This window comes from Rattus norvegicus, chromosome 3 (genome assembly GCF_036323735.1).
Source record: "Rattus norvegicus strain BN/NHsdMcwi chromosome 3, GRCr8, whole genome shotgun sequence".
NCBI classification, from domain to species: domain Eukaryota; kingdom Metazoa; phylum Chordata; class Mammalia; order Rodentia; family Muridae; genus Rattus; species Rattus norvegicus.
This window is the reverse complement of record NC_086021.1, coordinates 80,539,006-80,552,547: the sequence shown is the minus strand read 5'-3', so window position 1 is coordinate 80,552,547 and position 13,542 is coordinate 80,539,006. Positions and strand designations below refer to the sequence as shown.

The 13,542-nt window shown below is 44.4% G+C and overlaps 1 long non-coding RNA gene and 1 pseudogene across 1 annotated transcript in view; both read right to left on the bottom strand.

The window, feature by feature from the left end:
- LOC134486386 (uncharacterized) overlaps positions 1 to 13,542 on the bottom strand; it is a 171,291-nt gene that overhangs the window by 86,899 nt on the left and 70,850 nt on the right. The window lies entirely within an intron of this gene.
- On the bottom strand, positions 1,406 to 1,914 carry Snrpc-ps11 (small nuclear ribonucleoprotein polypeptide C, pseudogene 11; annotated as a pseudogene).

Genomic DNA, 13,542 nt, shown 5'->3' with positions numbered 1-13,542 from the left:
AAAATTATGTGTTTATGATGTGTCATTTTATAAAGTTATTGTGATGGAAAATTAAATCTGAGTTTGAAAGAGATGAATAAGGATGAGAATAATCACCAGAAATTTTCCCCTCATGCAGGGATTTTACCTTTTCTCCTAAGGATGTTTCCTCTAAGCTGCTAGTTATACGTGTCAAAATTATGCACATATAAATGCACACACATGCACATATAAAAGTTGTAAATACATGTTTTTCTATACTATATTCTTAGTATTTACTTCAAATTCATGTCAAGGGAATTACTTCCTTTATGTGCTTTTATAACATGACCATTATCTAATTTGGTATTTCTTAAAATGTGGTCCATGGTTTTCTACATTGTTGGAAATAAAGCTTCCTTCTTGGGGATGAGGGGGATGTCTTCCAGGTCAGGCTGGTCTTCAACTCCCTATGAGTTTGAACTTCTGGTACCTCTGTCTGCACCTAGGTTTCCAGGCAGATACCACGATGCCTGGTATATACAGTGCTCAGGATCAATCCCAGGGCTTTGCACATGCGAGCCAAGCATTGTAGCAACTGGGCTACATCCCCAGACCAAGCCTCCAAGATGCTAATGGAGACCTGGTTAGTCAGAATCTCAGAGATTAGCCTTATGAGGAGCCAAGTTAGGAAAACACTTGTCTGGTTAATTGTTAGAAATACAAATTAGGGGGCTGCACCTCAGACTTAATGGATCAGAAACTCCAGGGAAGGAGACCATCAATCTGCATTTGTGACAAGCCCTCCAATAGATCCTAATACAGCATGTGAGTTTGAGAGTCACTAGAGTCGTACACACCATGGTAGACGGCTTAGACTTTCCCTTCACTCTCTCAGTCACCACTCTCCTTGGTAACAGGAGTGTCAGCTGCCATCTCTCAAATAAGTGTCCGTCATGGTCCCCAGCAGAACAGAGCCACTTCAGGTATGGCCACGCCTCCCCTCCAGAGCATTCTGCGTGCATAAGTTATCTATGGTTATGAGGGCACGGTATTCAAAGGCTTTCCCCCATTTCTCCATGTGGGATGACTCTGAAGGGCCAACGACCATGTGCTACATTCATTTTCATGTAGAAAACCACGAACCACATTTCAAGAAATACCTCCCTCTGCTCAGTCTGATGGCCGTGCTCCTTCAGAGCCATTGTTTTAAAGATAGCTTTGATGATGTACTTTTTTTTTTTAACTAAAAGAGTTGACAACTTTATTTTCACATTTCACAGTGTAAGTGAAAACTGCACTTTTTTGTATCACTTCTCCCTCCAGAAGCGTTCCCTCTGTTAGGAAGGGAAGTTCCTTGTCATGCATCTAGGAAACACTCAGGCTCAGCACCAAGATCTCCTGGTGAAACAACAAGAAATACAAAAGGAAAAAGAGCGCTTCTGCTCTATCTGGCTGGCCGGGTTATGCCAGGCCGTGTGGGCGTCATCATAGGGCGGTCAGGAGGTCTCACCATTGGAGGTCCGAACATCATAGGCATGTGGACTCCCATGGGTGGTCTCATCCCAGGAGCTGGTCCCACAGGCATCGTCCCAGGAGGAGGAGGGCCCATCACCCGCATCCCATGGGATGCATCGCTCCCATCATTCCATGGGAGTAAGGGCCTCCCAAGTGGGGTGCAGGCATCATGCCAGGCCGAGGAGGACCCGGGAGACTCGGGGGAGGCGGGATCGTGGCCCCTGCAGGCGGAGGAGCAGAGGATGGAGCTGGAGGGATCTTTCCTGTTGAAACACAGCCGTTGTTTTGTCAGTCAGGCTCTGGGCCTGCTCTCTCATCCATTTCTGGTAACAGTCTTTCACATTCTTTGTGTTTCCGACCACTGCAGTGTGTCTTCCTCACAGACAGAGAATTGTGGGTAAGATACGTATCACCGTAGTCACAATAAAACTTAGGCATGTTGCTCTACGGGTCGTTGGCTATCCCAGTGATGACGAACTTTCTAATGTTTGCAGAGAAACTGTGTGTCTGGCTCCTCTTGATAAGTTTAGACCAGTGGTTCTCAACCTGTGGGTCACGGCCCCTTTGAGGATATGCTACGTATCAAATACTTACATTATAATTCATCACAGTAGCAAAATAACACTTATGAAGTAGCAGTGAAATAATTTTATGGTCAGGGTCACCACAGCATGAAGAACTGTATAAAAGGTTGCAGCATTGGGAAGGCTGCGAGCCACACTGGTCTGGACCATGTACCCAGAAGTTGGAAAGGTTCCATAACCAGTATTCTGGAATGGTTCCAGACAGCAGGACACAGCAATCTCCCTATTCTTCTCATCTTTCCTTTGAGGCCCACAGAGGAATGTTCTGTGGCCATTAGCCTCCCTCTTAGATGATCTCCCCTGGCCCTGTTTCCGAGTCAGAATTCTCTGATTCCTTCGGAGAATCCCAAGCATCAACAAGCTTTCATGAACTTTCTTCCACTTGCCAAGTCTTCATCACCATGCATAGCCAATCCATTTCATGACAAGGGGAACTGATTTAATGTCAGGTTTAAAATCAGTCCTTCCACCGCTAGGATGAGTATGTTCCTGAAAACCAAGTCTTCTTGAGCATGGGACCTGCCTGGACGGTGGCAATCCTCCTTTCCTTTTGTCTCACATGACAAGGACATCTTTCTCACTCAGCATCATGATATTCATGACTTTCCACCGTGTCTCCCCTTGACTCTTCCCTCCACTTTTATCTCAAACTACTCTTCATTTTGTAATCCCAACCAGGCTCTCAGTCCAAAACCCTCTGTTCATAGTCTCAGCCGCTTGCCTTCCCGGCAGTACACTGCAGGGTTTTGTCACCCAAGAGGCCGACTCAGTGTGCCTTCTCAAAGCAGTCCCCTCCGATTCCCACCTGTAGTTCCTCTGCTCTGAGCCCCTCTCACAGTCCAGCCATTTCCTGCCTTAAGGTTGATTCTACATGGCGTAAGCTCTTTCCCATGAAGGTGGGAGCATCCGAGAAGGATCCCATGTTTCTGTCATGGCAATGTTACGTAAGCATGTTACTCAGAAACATGTATATAACCATAATCTTTTCCTTAGCCAAAAGATATATAAGTACTAAAAACAGATTGATAAAAGCTAAACCTGGGGCTGGGGATTTAGCTCAGTGGTAGAGCGCTTACCTAGGAAGCGCAAGGCCCTGGGTTCGGTCCCCAGCTCCGAAAAAAAGAACCAAAAAAAAAAAATAAAAATAAAAAAAGCTAAACCTGAGTTCACTCTGAGTCCAGAAAGAACTCTCGTCCCACATTGCCCACTAAGACAGTCTTCTGTTTGGTACAGGTTTAATGCTCTTCCCCTAGTCCCTCACAAGGTCCCGCACTGGATGCTAAGTCTTTTGGTCACCTACTTATCTAACTCAAACACTTAGACCTTTTGCTATTTACTTACTGTGTGTGTGCACGCACACATGCATGCTGTACATGTGCATATGCATGTGTATATGTGTGTGGGCACAGGAGGCTAGGTTGGCCAGTCAGTGAGCCCCAGGTATCCACATGTCTCTGCCTCTCCAGCACTGGGTCCAATCGGATATCACTGTGCCTGACATTTGTATGTGGTTCTGTCGGTAGAACTCGTGGTCTGGTGCTTGTGAGGGAAGTGTTTCAGTGGTTCAGTCATAGCCCAGGTTCTCTGCTTAGCTGTTTATAAGAGAATCATATGGTAAGAGTTTCGAAAGGTAGGTGTGCCTTGCATGCATTTTTATCCGTTCTTTCTCACTCCCTCTTTCTTGTACGTATATCACAGAAGAGAAGTACAGGGCTTTATTCCATACCAGACTTTGACAGTCATTCCCCAGCAGGTAGATGCTGGTATGAGTCCTGTCTATTTATGGCCCACGTTCTTGTCTTCCTCTTTAGGCTAAGGACTGCATGAAAAGGCCCTTTGAAAGCTACTGATTTCCCCCAATCACTTTATCCAAAGTTAAATAGCTCCTACTTGAAGGCAGACACATCTAGGCTTTTTAGTAAACTGACATGGGATGGGGAAAGGATCATGACTGTGCTTCTTTGTTCTCAAGATGCAAACCATTTACTCTAACTCAAAATGTTTCAAGCCTACTTAATGAGGAGGAGGCATTTATCAAGTTCAACCATCCACCAAGGAAGGGGACAGTAATAACCATCATGGAACCAATCATCATCTTATCCTCACCACATGCCTACTGAATGCTCCTGGGTGAACTTAGGTACCTTTCTCACCTATAGGATATTGGTCATAACTGTCACTTCTTGATGTTTACTCTCTACTAGACACCACACACATCAGCAGGGTACAATCCTCAGGCCCATGTCATCGCACTGCACTAGCTGAACACAGGCTGATTTGTAGGGAGCAAGTGCTGTCCTGAGTGAGTAGCTATCATTTGACATTGGCATGGCCATATCAAGGACCCCAGTGCCTCAGACACTGGGAGAGGCAAAGCTTCCCTTAAGTGAAGCTCAGAAGGATGGCAAAGTCTTCCTCCGACATATGTGCGGATGCTGATGGCTCATGCAGAAATGTCCTCATAGCTTTCTCCTCTGGATGTTTGGTACTAAACCTATACCAGCTTGAATGCTTCACTATGAAGATGGCTTCTACCAAGATTAGCTAAGACCGTCTCCTTGTTCAGTTGTGTGTGATCACCCTGCCTCCTTGTTGATCTGGATGTAGTAACCTGCCTTCCTATTTAACTAAATATAATAAACACGCTGAGCTTCTGGGTACTGTGGATTGTCCATCAGAGAGCCTAGACCTCCTGGTCCAAGCTTTTCTATGTCCCTGGGTAGCCTGTCTGTTGTTTCTTCAGGTCCTCATAGCCCCATTAGGTCAATCTCTGGAGTGATGTAGAACCTGCCCCTCATTTGCAACTTAATCTGTCTCAGACACCAAATAAGACTGTTGTAAGGGTGGGAACTTTTTGTCTTGCTCTCATCATATCCCATACTTTCTAAAATTAAATTAAAAAATTATTTTTAACTGTACGTGCTGTGTTTGCTCATGTGTACACCTGTCTGGGCATGGTGGTGCCAGTGCCCATGGAGTCCAGAGATACTGGACCCCTCTATGGCTAGGGTTACAGGCAGTTGTAAGGTGCTTGATATGGGTGCCAGGAACCAAACTCTGGTCCTCTAGAAAGTCAGAAGTTCTCTTAAAGCTGAGCCATCACTTTGGTCACAGTAAATATTTTTGAATGAATAAAGTGAATGAGCCCCAAAGCCCACATGGGTTTTAGAGGAGAAAAGCAAGGTTTGAAAAGAGGAAGACGGGCTGGAGAGATGGCTCAGTGGTTAAGAGCACTGACTGCTCTTCCAGAGGTCCTGAGTTCAAATCCCAGCAACCACATGGTGGCTCACAACCATCTGTAATGGGGTCCGATGCCCTCTTCTGGTGTGTCTGAAGACAACTACAGTGTACTTATATATAATAAATAAATCTTTAAAAAAAAAGAGGAAGACAATTTTCAAGATTCTTTAGACTACAATCTGGAGCTGTCACGTCTCCAGGCCTTAAACAGAAAAATCACACACTTTTCTGATAAGAAAACTGTAGCTTATAAATCACATAATGGCACCAGGCTGGGTAAGCATTAAGTTACCTGGAACTTGGAACAGGACCTCTCACTCCACACAGCTCTGTGTCTTTGTCCTGCTGATGTGTGACACGTGTTCACATGTACCTCACATGTACTAGCACATAGAGTATTATTTGAAGGGGGAGACAGGACAGCAAGTCCCTCAAGTAGTGCACATCCCTCTGAAAGAAGGAAGATTGCTCACTATTCACTGCTTGTTAGTGTATAGCCCACTGACCGTGGTGAGAACCAAGTTTTGTTGTCTGGCCTAAGTCTTGATTTTTTCTGTCACCACTATGTTTCAGAAGCTTAGGGCTAGGGAGATATCCAAGCCCATAAAGTGTTTGTACCACAGACATGAGTTCTTAAGTCTAGTCCAAAATACCTATGCAGTAAGCTAGGTGGGCATGGTAGTGCCCATTTGTAATCTCAGAATTGTGAAAGTGGAGACAGGAGGATCCTTGGACTTCTAGCCAGCCAGTGAATGCCAGGCAACAGTCAGGGAGCTAGTCTCAAAACCACAGGTAGACTATGCCTTTAGACTGACACTGAAGTTGACCTCTGGCTGCCATATATGGGCTGTACTGGATAGTTTTCTGTCAACCTGACACAAGGTAAAGTCATCCGAGAGGAGGGAACCTCCATACTTTTGTACTGTAACAAGCCCACGGGGCTTTTTCTTAGTTAGTGATTGATATGGGGAAGCCCAGCCCATGGTGGGTGGGGCCACACCTGTGCTGTCCACCCTGGGTTCTCCAAGAAGACATTTGAGCAAGCAATGAGGAGCAAACCAGTAAGCAGCACCCCTCCATGGCCTCTGTATCAGCTCTGGCCTCCAGGTTCTGCCTGGAGTTTTGTTTGAGTTCTGTTTGAGTTCCTGCCCTAACTTTCTTCTATGATAGACTGTTACTGGAAGTAAACTGAAACAAACCTTTCCCTCCGCATGTTGCCATGGTGTTTCATTGCAGCAATGATTACCATAAGACACATGTGAACATGTATGTACACATACCTGCACACAGTGCCCCTGCGTGCACCCCTCCTCAAACAGTAGTTTAACATAAAAGATGTTTACTTTCTAATCATGTAACAGTCCAAGGCAGGTGCCCTGGTGCATTTACAGCTTTCCCTTTGTGGAAATGGAGAGACCCACATTCTTCCATTCACACTGCAGCTCTACTATCCTTAAAGATCTTAGGGTTATGGAGACAAAGGGGAGAGGCAGCTCCATAGACATCCTAGGGAAGGAAGAGCATATCTCATGGCCACTGCTAGGAGCTAGCGCACGCTTCACTCAACTACGAGTGAGTGGTAAATATGCTCTATTGGTATTTCTCAAGCGGAACGGGAAGGGGGCTAACTTCAGAAGGTCCAAAGCAAAGACAGGTGGTGGGCATCTGAGGCCCCTACAACCAGCAGCCCTGCCCTACGGCTTAGTCACTTCCGTCGGTGCCCTCCTCTGCCCACGCCTTTTGAGGTGTAAATTATAAATCCTGAGAAACTGGAAGATATCATAATAACCACAGGATGTATCGAGCCCCATAGTCTTCGCTTATCTTAGCTTGTTAAGCAGAAAAAATGGGAGTATTTCTTTTCTTGTACAGGAAAACAGTATCAGGCAATGTCACATAATATTTCAAAAAAAGAATTTGTCTTTGTCAACCAGGTAGGAAATAACAAGGAAATGCTGGATGTTCTTTTTAAGAAATGTTTTGAAATTAATTTCAATCCATTCTGATAGCCCTGTAAAAGGAGAAATATAGGCTCTGGTAGGTTTCTTAATGTAGATTGCTATAGTAATTTAAAAACAACAAATAATAATAGGGCAGTGATTCTATCACACTGCCAGTGTGCTCAGCAGCAAATTGTATATTTTTTAAAAATAAATTTGTCAGCACAATGGATGCCTATGACTCAATTCTAGGTATTGCCTTCAGATTAGAAAGATTCATAGGATCATAGTCATGTAGTTTAGAAAGTTATTTACTAGGGTAGAGATAGAAATAATAAACATAATTATTCACCGCCTTCTCGGAACCTTCTTCCCCTCCTGCCTTCCACAATCAGTCTTATGTAGCAGGAGAAACGGGCAGGATGGGACGATGGGAAGAGAGCAGACTGGGGACACACAGAGGCTGACTTCATGTTTACATGTGTGGATGTAAAGCTGATTGGAGAAATTGGACGAACTGAGAGTAGAAAGAACATTCCAGAAGACCCTTAGTGGGGAAGGAAGGACTGAGAGCTTTGGAAAGTGATTGGAGCAGCCACCATGCGGGTGGGGCAGTAAGGACAGAGTTGTGGTAAGGAGGAGTACTGAGAAACTTAGCTTCTCAGGAAATGCCACCGTTGGAGAGGACCTCGGCCACACCCCCTACACAGCTGTCCTCAGCTACACAAAGCAGTGCCTAGATGGTGTAGCAGTTGTGATAGCCAGGGACGGCCTCAGCCCCACTTCCTATCTACCAAATAGCAAGCTCAGTTAGGGATCCACGTCTTTAACCCTCACAACTCCAAGAGCGATGTCATAATCAACTCTCTTTTACACATGAAAAGCCTGAGGCATAGAAGGGCTACCCAGCTTCACAAAAATTTACCAGTTAGTAACTGACACAGCTTAGAGTCAAGCAAAGCAGTCTAGCTCCAGGGTTTATACGCTGGACCATTGCGCTTCACTACCTCCCTGACTGTAGAAGTCTTTCTAGTTGACATCTACATCCTACACCATAAGGCGATTGAAGACCTAGACTGAACTCTGAGTTAGTGTTTCCATACAGCACTCCGAGGTGAAAACCCCTTTGAAGTGCTGATGTATCATTGTAGGTGCCAAGATGTCAAGTTGTTCACACGTTGATGCCATCACCAGTTGATTATTTGATAAACTTCAGGAAACAGATCCAAGAAGACTAAGGCATGAAGAATCATTCTTTTCACCAATTGTAAAGGCGCCTGGCCTGTTTCTATATGCACTTTATATGATCTTTTTCCAAAGACTGTATTACTCGATGTCCATACAAGTGTCAGGGATAAGGGCACGTCCCACAGATAGTCCAGGATAGCGACTGAAGACCACAGACTCTAAGCAGTCTGGATACTGACCTTTCTTAATAGAGTCTAAGCCATCCTAGCTTGGCTCATGGTGATCTGAGACCTCAAAACAATATGAGTGGCTTTTCTTGGAGACTTAGGAAGCTAAAAGAGCACCTATCATCAAAATATACATAGGATCCCGCACTAATCTTAGTGGTACAGATTCTGGGAGAATTAATGAGGTCATCATATTCGGCCTTTGCTCTAATGAAGGTCAATCTGTAACTGAAGAGTGGGATGTGTGCCTTGAGCATGTTTTTTGTTTCTTTTGTTTTTTCTTTGTTTGTTTTCTATTTCCCAGGTACCAGCAAGAAGTGAACTAAAGTTTAGGAACTACTAAAACTCCACACATGGTTATGGCCCACAGACATTCTTTCATGGATGAAGATAGGGATTAGAAGTGTAGCCTTGTTCTCCTGAAACCAGAAGACAGGCTTCTCTATGATCTCACAGTTTGTATGATAGCAGTTCTGTCTGGGAAAGGCTAGATGGGGCTTTGGTTTCAGAGGACCTGTTGAGGTGACTTCTCAGAGATGTCTTTAACTAAATGTGACACTTTTGTGGGGATTAGCCATGTCTTGGGACAGGGCTCTGGAGCTCTGGCTGCCACCTCTACCATGTGATAAATTACATTGATAGCCTAAGTTATGGAAGCCTTGTCAGGATTAAAAAAATAAAGACATCGTGTTTTAACAATGTCAGTTTCTGGCTGTGTCACACACACTACAGAGATTGGAGTGTTGTATTCCACCTTTTTTTTTTTTTTTTTTGGTTCTTTTTTTCGGAGCTGGGGACCGAACCCAGGGCCTTGCGCTTCCTAGGCAAGCGCTTTACCACTGAGCTAAATCCCCAACCCCTTTTAAATTAAGTAAAAAAAAAAAAAGACCAAGATGATAAATCCAAAATGCTCTAAATGTTTCAATCAGAAACATATCAGTTCTGTACAGTTAGGGCCAAACTATACATCACTAAAACTTTACCTGAGCCATTTTAGAAAGCCAGGCTGTAAGGTTGAGAAACAGGAAGGTAGTTGTACTGAATAGACTTTTTGCTCTCTCGGGGACACAAATATAGGCCATGTCAGACCAGATTAAAAGCGGATAAAGCTGGTTTGTTAGGCACTGCTCCCCAGTGGGTTATCCCAAGCTCTGGCTAAAGCAAGGGGATTTTATAGACTGTAGACCATGGTGATGACGGAGCAGGGATTGTGCCCATATATGGTCAAAAGCTGAGCCCCTGAGCCACTTCTGGGTGGGTTGCTGGAAACATGAAGGTGAGGGGTAAAGATGTGTCAGCTTTCTCCATGTGGGTGGGGTTGAGGGAAGGAAGGAAGAAGTGTTTTCCAGCTAGTGGGGGACAAGCAGGTGTTCAAACCAAACACTACTTGCTAATGATTTCCTAGAATCTAGTCTGTTTTGCTTCTTCTTTTAAAGGAATGAGTATGGTTATAGTTACAAATGGTAAATTTTTTTTGTTTGTTTTATACTTCTGAGATATTATTTCATTTTCTAATGCAATTAATACCTGATTTTCAAAGCAAAACAAAACAAACAAAAAACCGAAAAAAAGAAAAAAGAAAGAAAGAAAGAATGGGAGGAAGGAAAAAGAAAGGAAAAAAGAAAGGAAAAAAGAAAGGAAGGAAGAAAGAAAGAAAGAATTTAACCTTTTTTATACCCATCTAGGGAGCTTTCAGAACATTTCTCTGGGTGTCTGATTGCCTCAGGAGGAGCATGGGGAGAGTGTCTGTCCACACAGAGCCTAGGTGTCACCGCTGGGCTCTCCTCACAGCCTCCTTCTGGAGCATCATTTATCTTAGGAGATGACACAGTGGAGGGCAGCTGCTTGACTCTGGACCTGTGCTTCCAAGGTGGAGAGAGTCCAAGAGTGTTGCTCAGTCCATTAAGCAATCCCTTTTAGCTGAAGGGGTTCATCTATCAATCACGTTTTTCAGCCAGCAATCTGCTTATTTACAGGGTTAATTACATTTTCAGGTCACCTGGGCACATCTCCTAGATATTTAATAAAATGAGCCCTTATTTTATTTATCACACAGTAGATTCGGTAAGGGCTGCCCAGTGCTGGAATGGAGGGGCGGGATGGTAATTATTTATAAAAAAGACAAAGGTAAACTCTACTTCCTTAGTGTCCAGAGTTATCAGTGGGTGATCAGGGTCTCGGACAGCATGGCCACAGCAGATTGATCAGACATTGCAGGTAGTAGCCATGTTCCTGAAACAAAGTCAGGTATTGATTTCCCAGGGCTTTTATGACCCATTTAACAGCAGGCATTTTGGACTGGTTATCTCTTAGGCTGCAGAGAATTCTCCTGCCATCCTCCTTCTGAGCTCCTCTTAATTATCTTCTCTGAGAGACAGGTGAGAATGGATGTTCGGCCTCGGCCTTGAACAGACTCACATTCTCCATGTACATGAGGCTTATACAACTTGCACATTTATACCAAGTCAGCTCCCACGGAGGGTGTTTAGACATTTTCCATGGTAACTACCCCACTGGGTGGGGGGGGGGGGTCCGTTGGATCTGTCGGCTAACAAATTCTCACTAATTGACACCAAGCCAGTTAATTTCTACGTAATAAGTGTTGAGTGATTCAAGGACCAGCCCAACCAGCCAGGGCTGGGACTAGTCAAAGACCTGTTTGGGTCCCGGAATGGAACATTTAATGTTTTGCCAAATTTTCAAAAATGCCGGGAGTGAAGAATAGCAGTCTTAAACTTCAGCTCTTTGGGTTACTAATTATGTAGCCAGAGGTATAACGAGAACTTTACAAATCATTATTTCCATTAGGAAGGTGTTAGAACCCACGCCACGCAGGGCGCCCCTCCTCTTAGCTGGGCGGCTGTTCCTAGGGGAGGCGAGCCTCAAGTCCAGCTTCTGTTCTGTTTCCCCAGCACTTGGAAGAGAAACAAAACAGGCCTAATGAAAAACACACACGGGAAATGCTGTATTATTCCATCATCTTCACCTACTGCGCTATGGCACCCCCTCGGTGATTAGGGAGGACTTTCCCCTCTGCGAGCAGCCAAGTCGGGGTGGTATGAGGCTGCTACGTCGCCATTTCCTGTCAATTTCCTCTTGCCCACATCTCCCCACACGCCCGTCCCTCTCTCCCCAACACCAACACCAACCACACTCGCCACCACTAAGTTGTGCTAGCTTTCAAAGTTGAGAGGAGGGAGCGTTGGAAACCGGGGGTGGGGGCCGGTGGGGGGCACCGACCATAATCAACCTCTAACCTGGACCGCTGAGAAGCAGGTCAGCCCCACCGAGTGGATCCTGACCTCTGAGTGGGCTGAGCACTGGAGCTCGCTGGGAAAACAGCCGGCTGCCTTGTTTGTTTTGGAGGCAAAGGGTGCTGAAGTCAGTCAGAATATTAATTCCCACTGTAATCTTCCCACGTGCATTTTCTCGACTTTTCACCAGAAAGGAGACTAGGGATAACAGACAGTCCCCAAATCTCATTGGACCATTAGCCTCTTGAATAACTCCTTTCATTAAAAAAAAAAAAAAACCTCTCCCTATTCCCCCATTTCTTACTCCATACACAGTGAAACCTGCATATAATAGACAATGCGTTTATTCACACAGTATTCAGCCACCACTAAATAACTCTGACATTGGTCATGCAGGTATGCCTACCCAGGAAATTAGAATGCTTTTGCCCAAACCTAACAGGGCCACCATGATTGTCTGTAGAAAGGCATCGCGGTCTCAGGTCGTTCTTCCTGTTATGATGTTATAACCTGGAGTAGTGCTGTGCCTTCCACACAGAAGATGCTAAATACACGGTTGGTGGATGTTCGAATATCTGATCGTAACTGTGTTCCACCGGGCAGACGGCTAAGCTGACACCCTAGTTTTGTGACTTTCACAGCGTGTTCTTGTACATTCTTTCTCTGTGCCGCTAGCACTAAATAGAAAGGACTCTAGAATGTGACTCTCTGGAGTACTATTGAAATTTCTGCCGAAAGACAGTCAGAGGATTGCTGGTTTCTGTTGAAGAACTGTTGATAAAAATGAGTAGTAGAGTATTTTTATTTAAATGTTTGTTTGAATTTACAGTATCTGTTCAGCCAACATTAGTTGGGCAGATCAGTGAACGCACAAGATCTTAGTATAAGGACTGAAGAAGCTAACGTGGGAGTCTTATGGTGAGATGTAGTGTCAGCCTGCGTGTCAGTCCAGTCTCAATTTAATTCAACAGTGGAGATGTAGAAAGAAGTTGTGTTATGTAACTCCTCTGGTTGAAAATGAATTGAGATCAGAAAACATTCTTGAAAGGGTTTTGACATGAATACACCTGCCCTAGTAGATGATGTAAAAGTTACATTTATTGTGTCTGACAAATTCCTTTGGGAATCTGATTATTGTAAAATCATGAATATCTTGAAGATGATAGATGTGAAACTATGACTGGGATGAAGAACAGCTTTCAATGTGAACAAACTTTTAAGAAGTGAAAATATTGAGAATTAAAAAAAAAACCCTTACAACAGAAGTGTGGCAAAGCATTCAACAGACAATTCAGAAGGACAGAATGGCTACACACCATGGAAACTACACACCTAGGTGACAGAAATTGAGAACTACACACCTAGGTGACGGACCATGACTGCCAAGAAACAGAGGTAACAGGAGACACTGTTTTGTCTGGAATATTACAGTGGTTTCACACTTCAGATTCAGGAGCCACACCCCAAAGCAACTGAATTAGAAGTCCCAGTGTTGGGACACGTGCATTAGCATAAACAATTTTAAAGAACTGATGTTATTACAATATGCAGTCAAGTTTGAGCCACTGTGATGGTTCTCAATTTTAGCATCGGAATTACCCGGGGCCCTAAGAAACTCTAACTCCCTGGGACC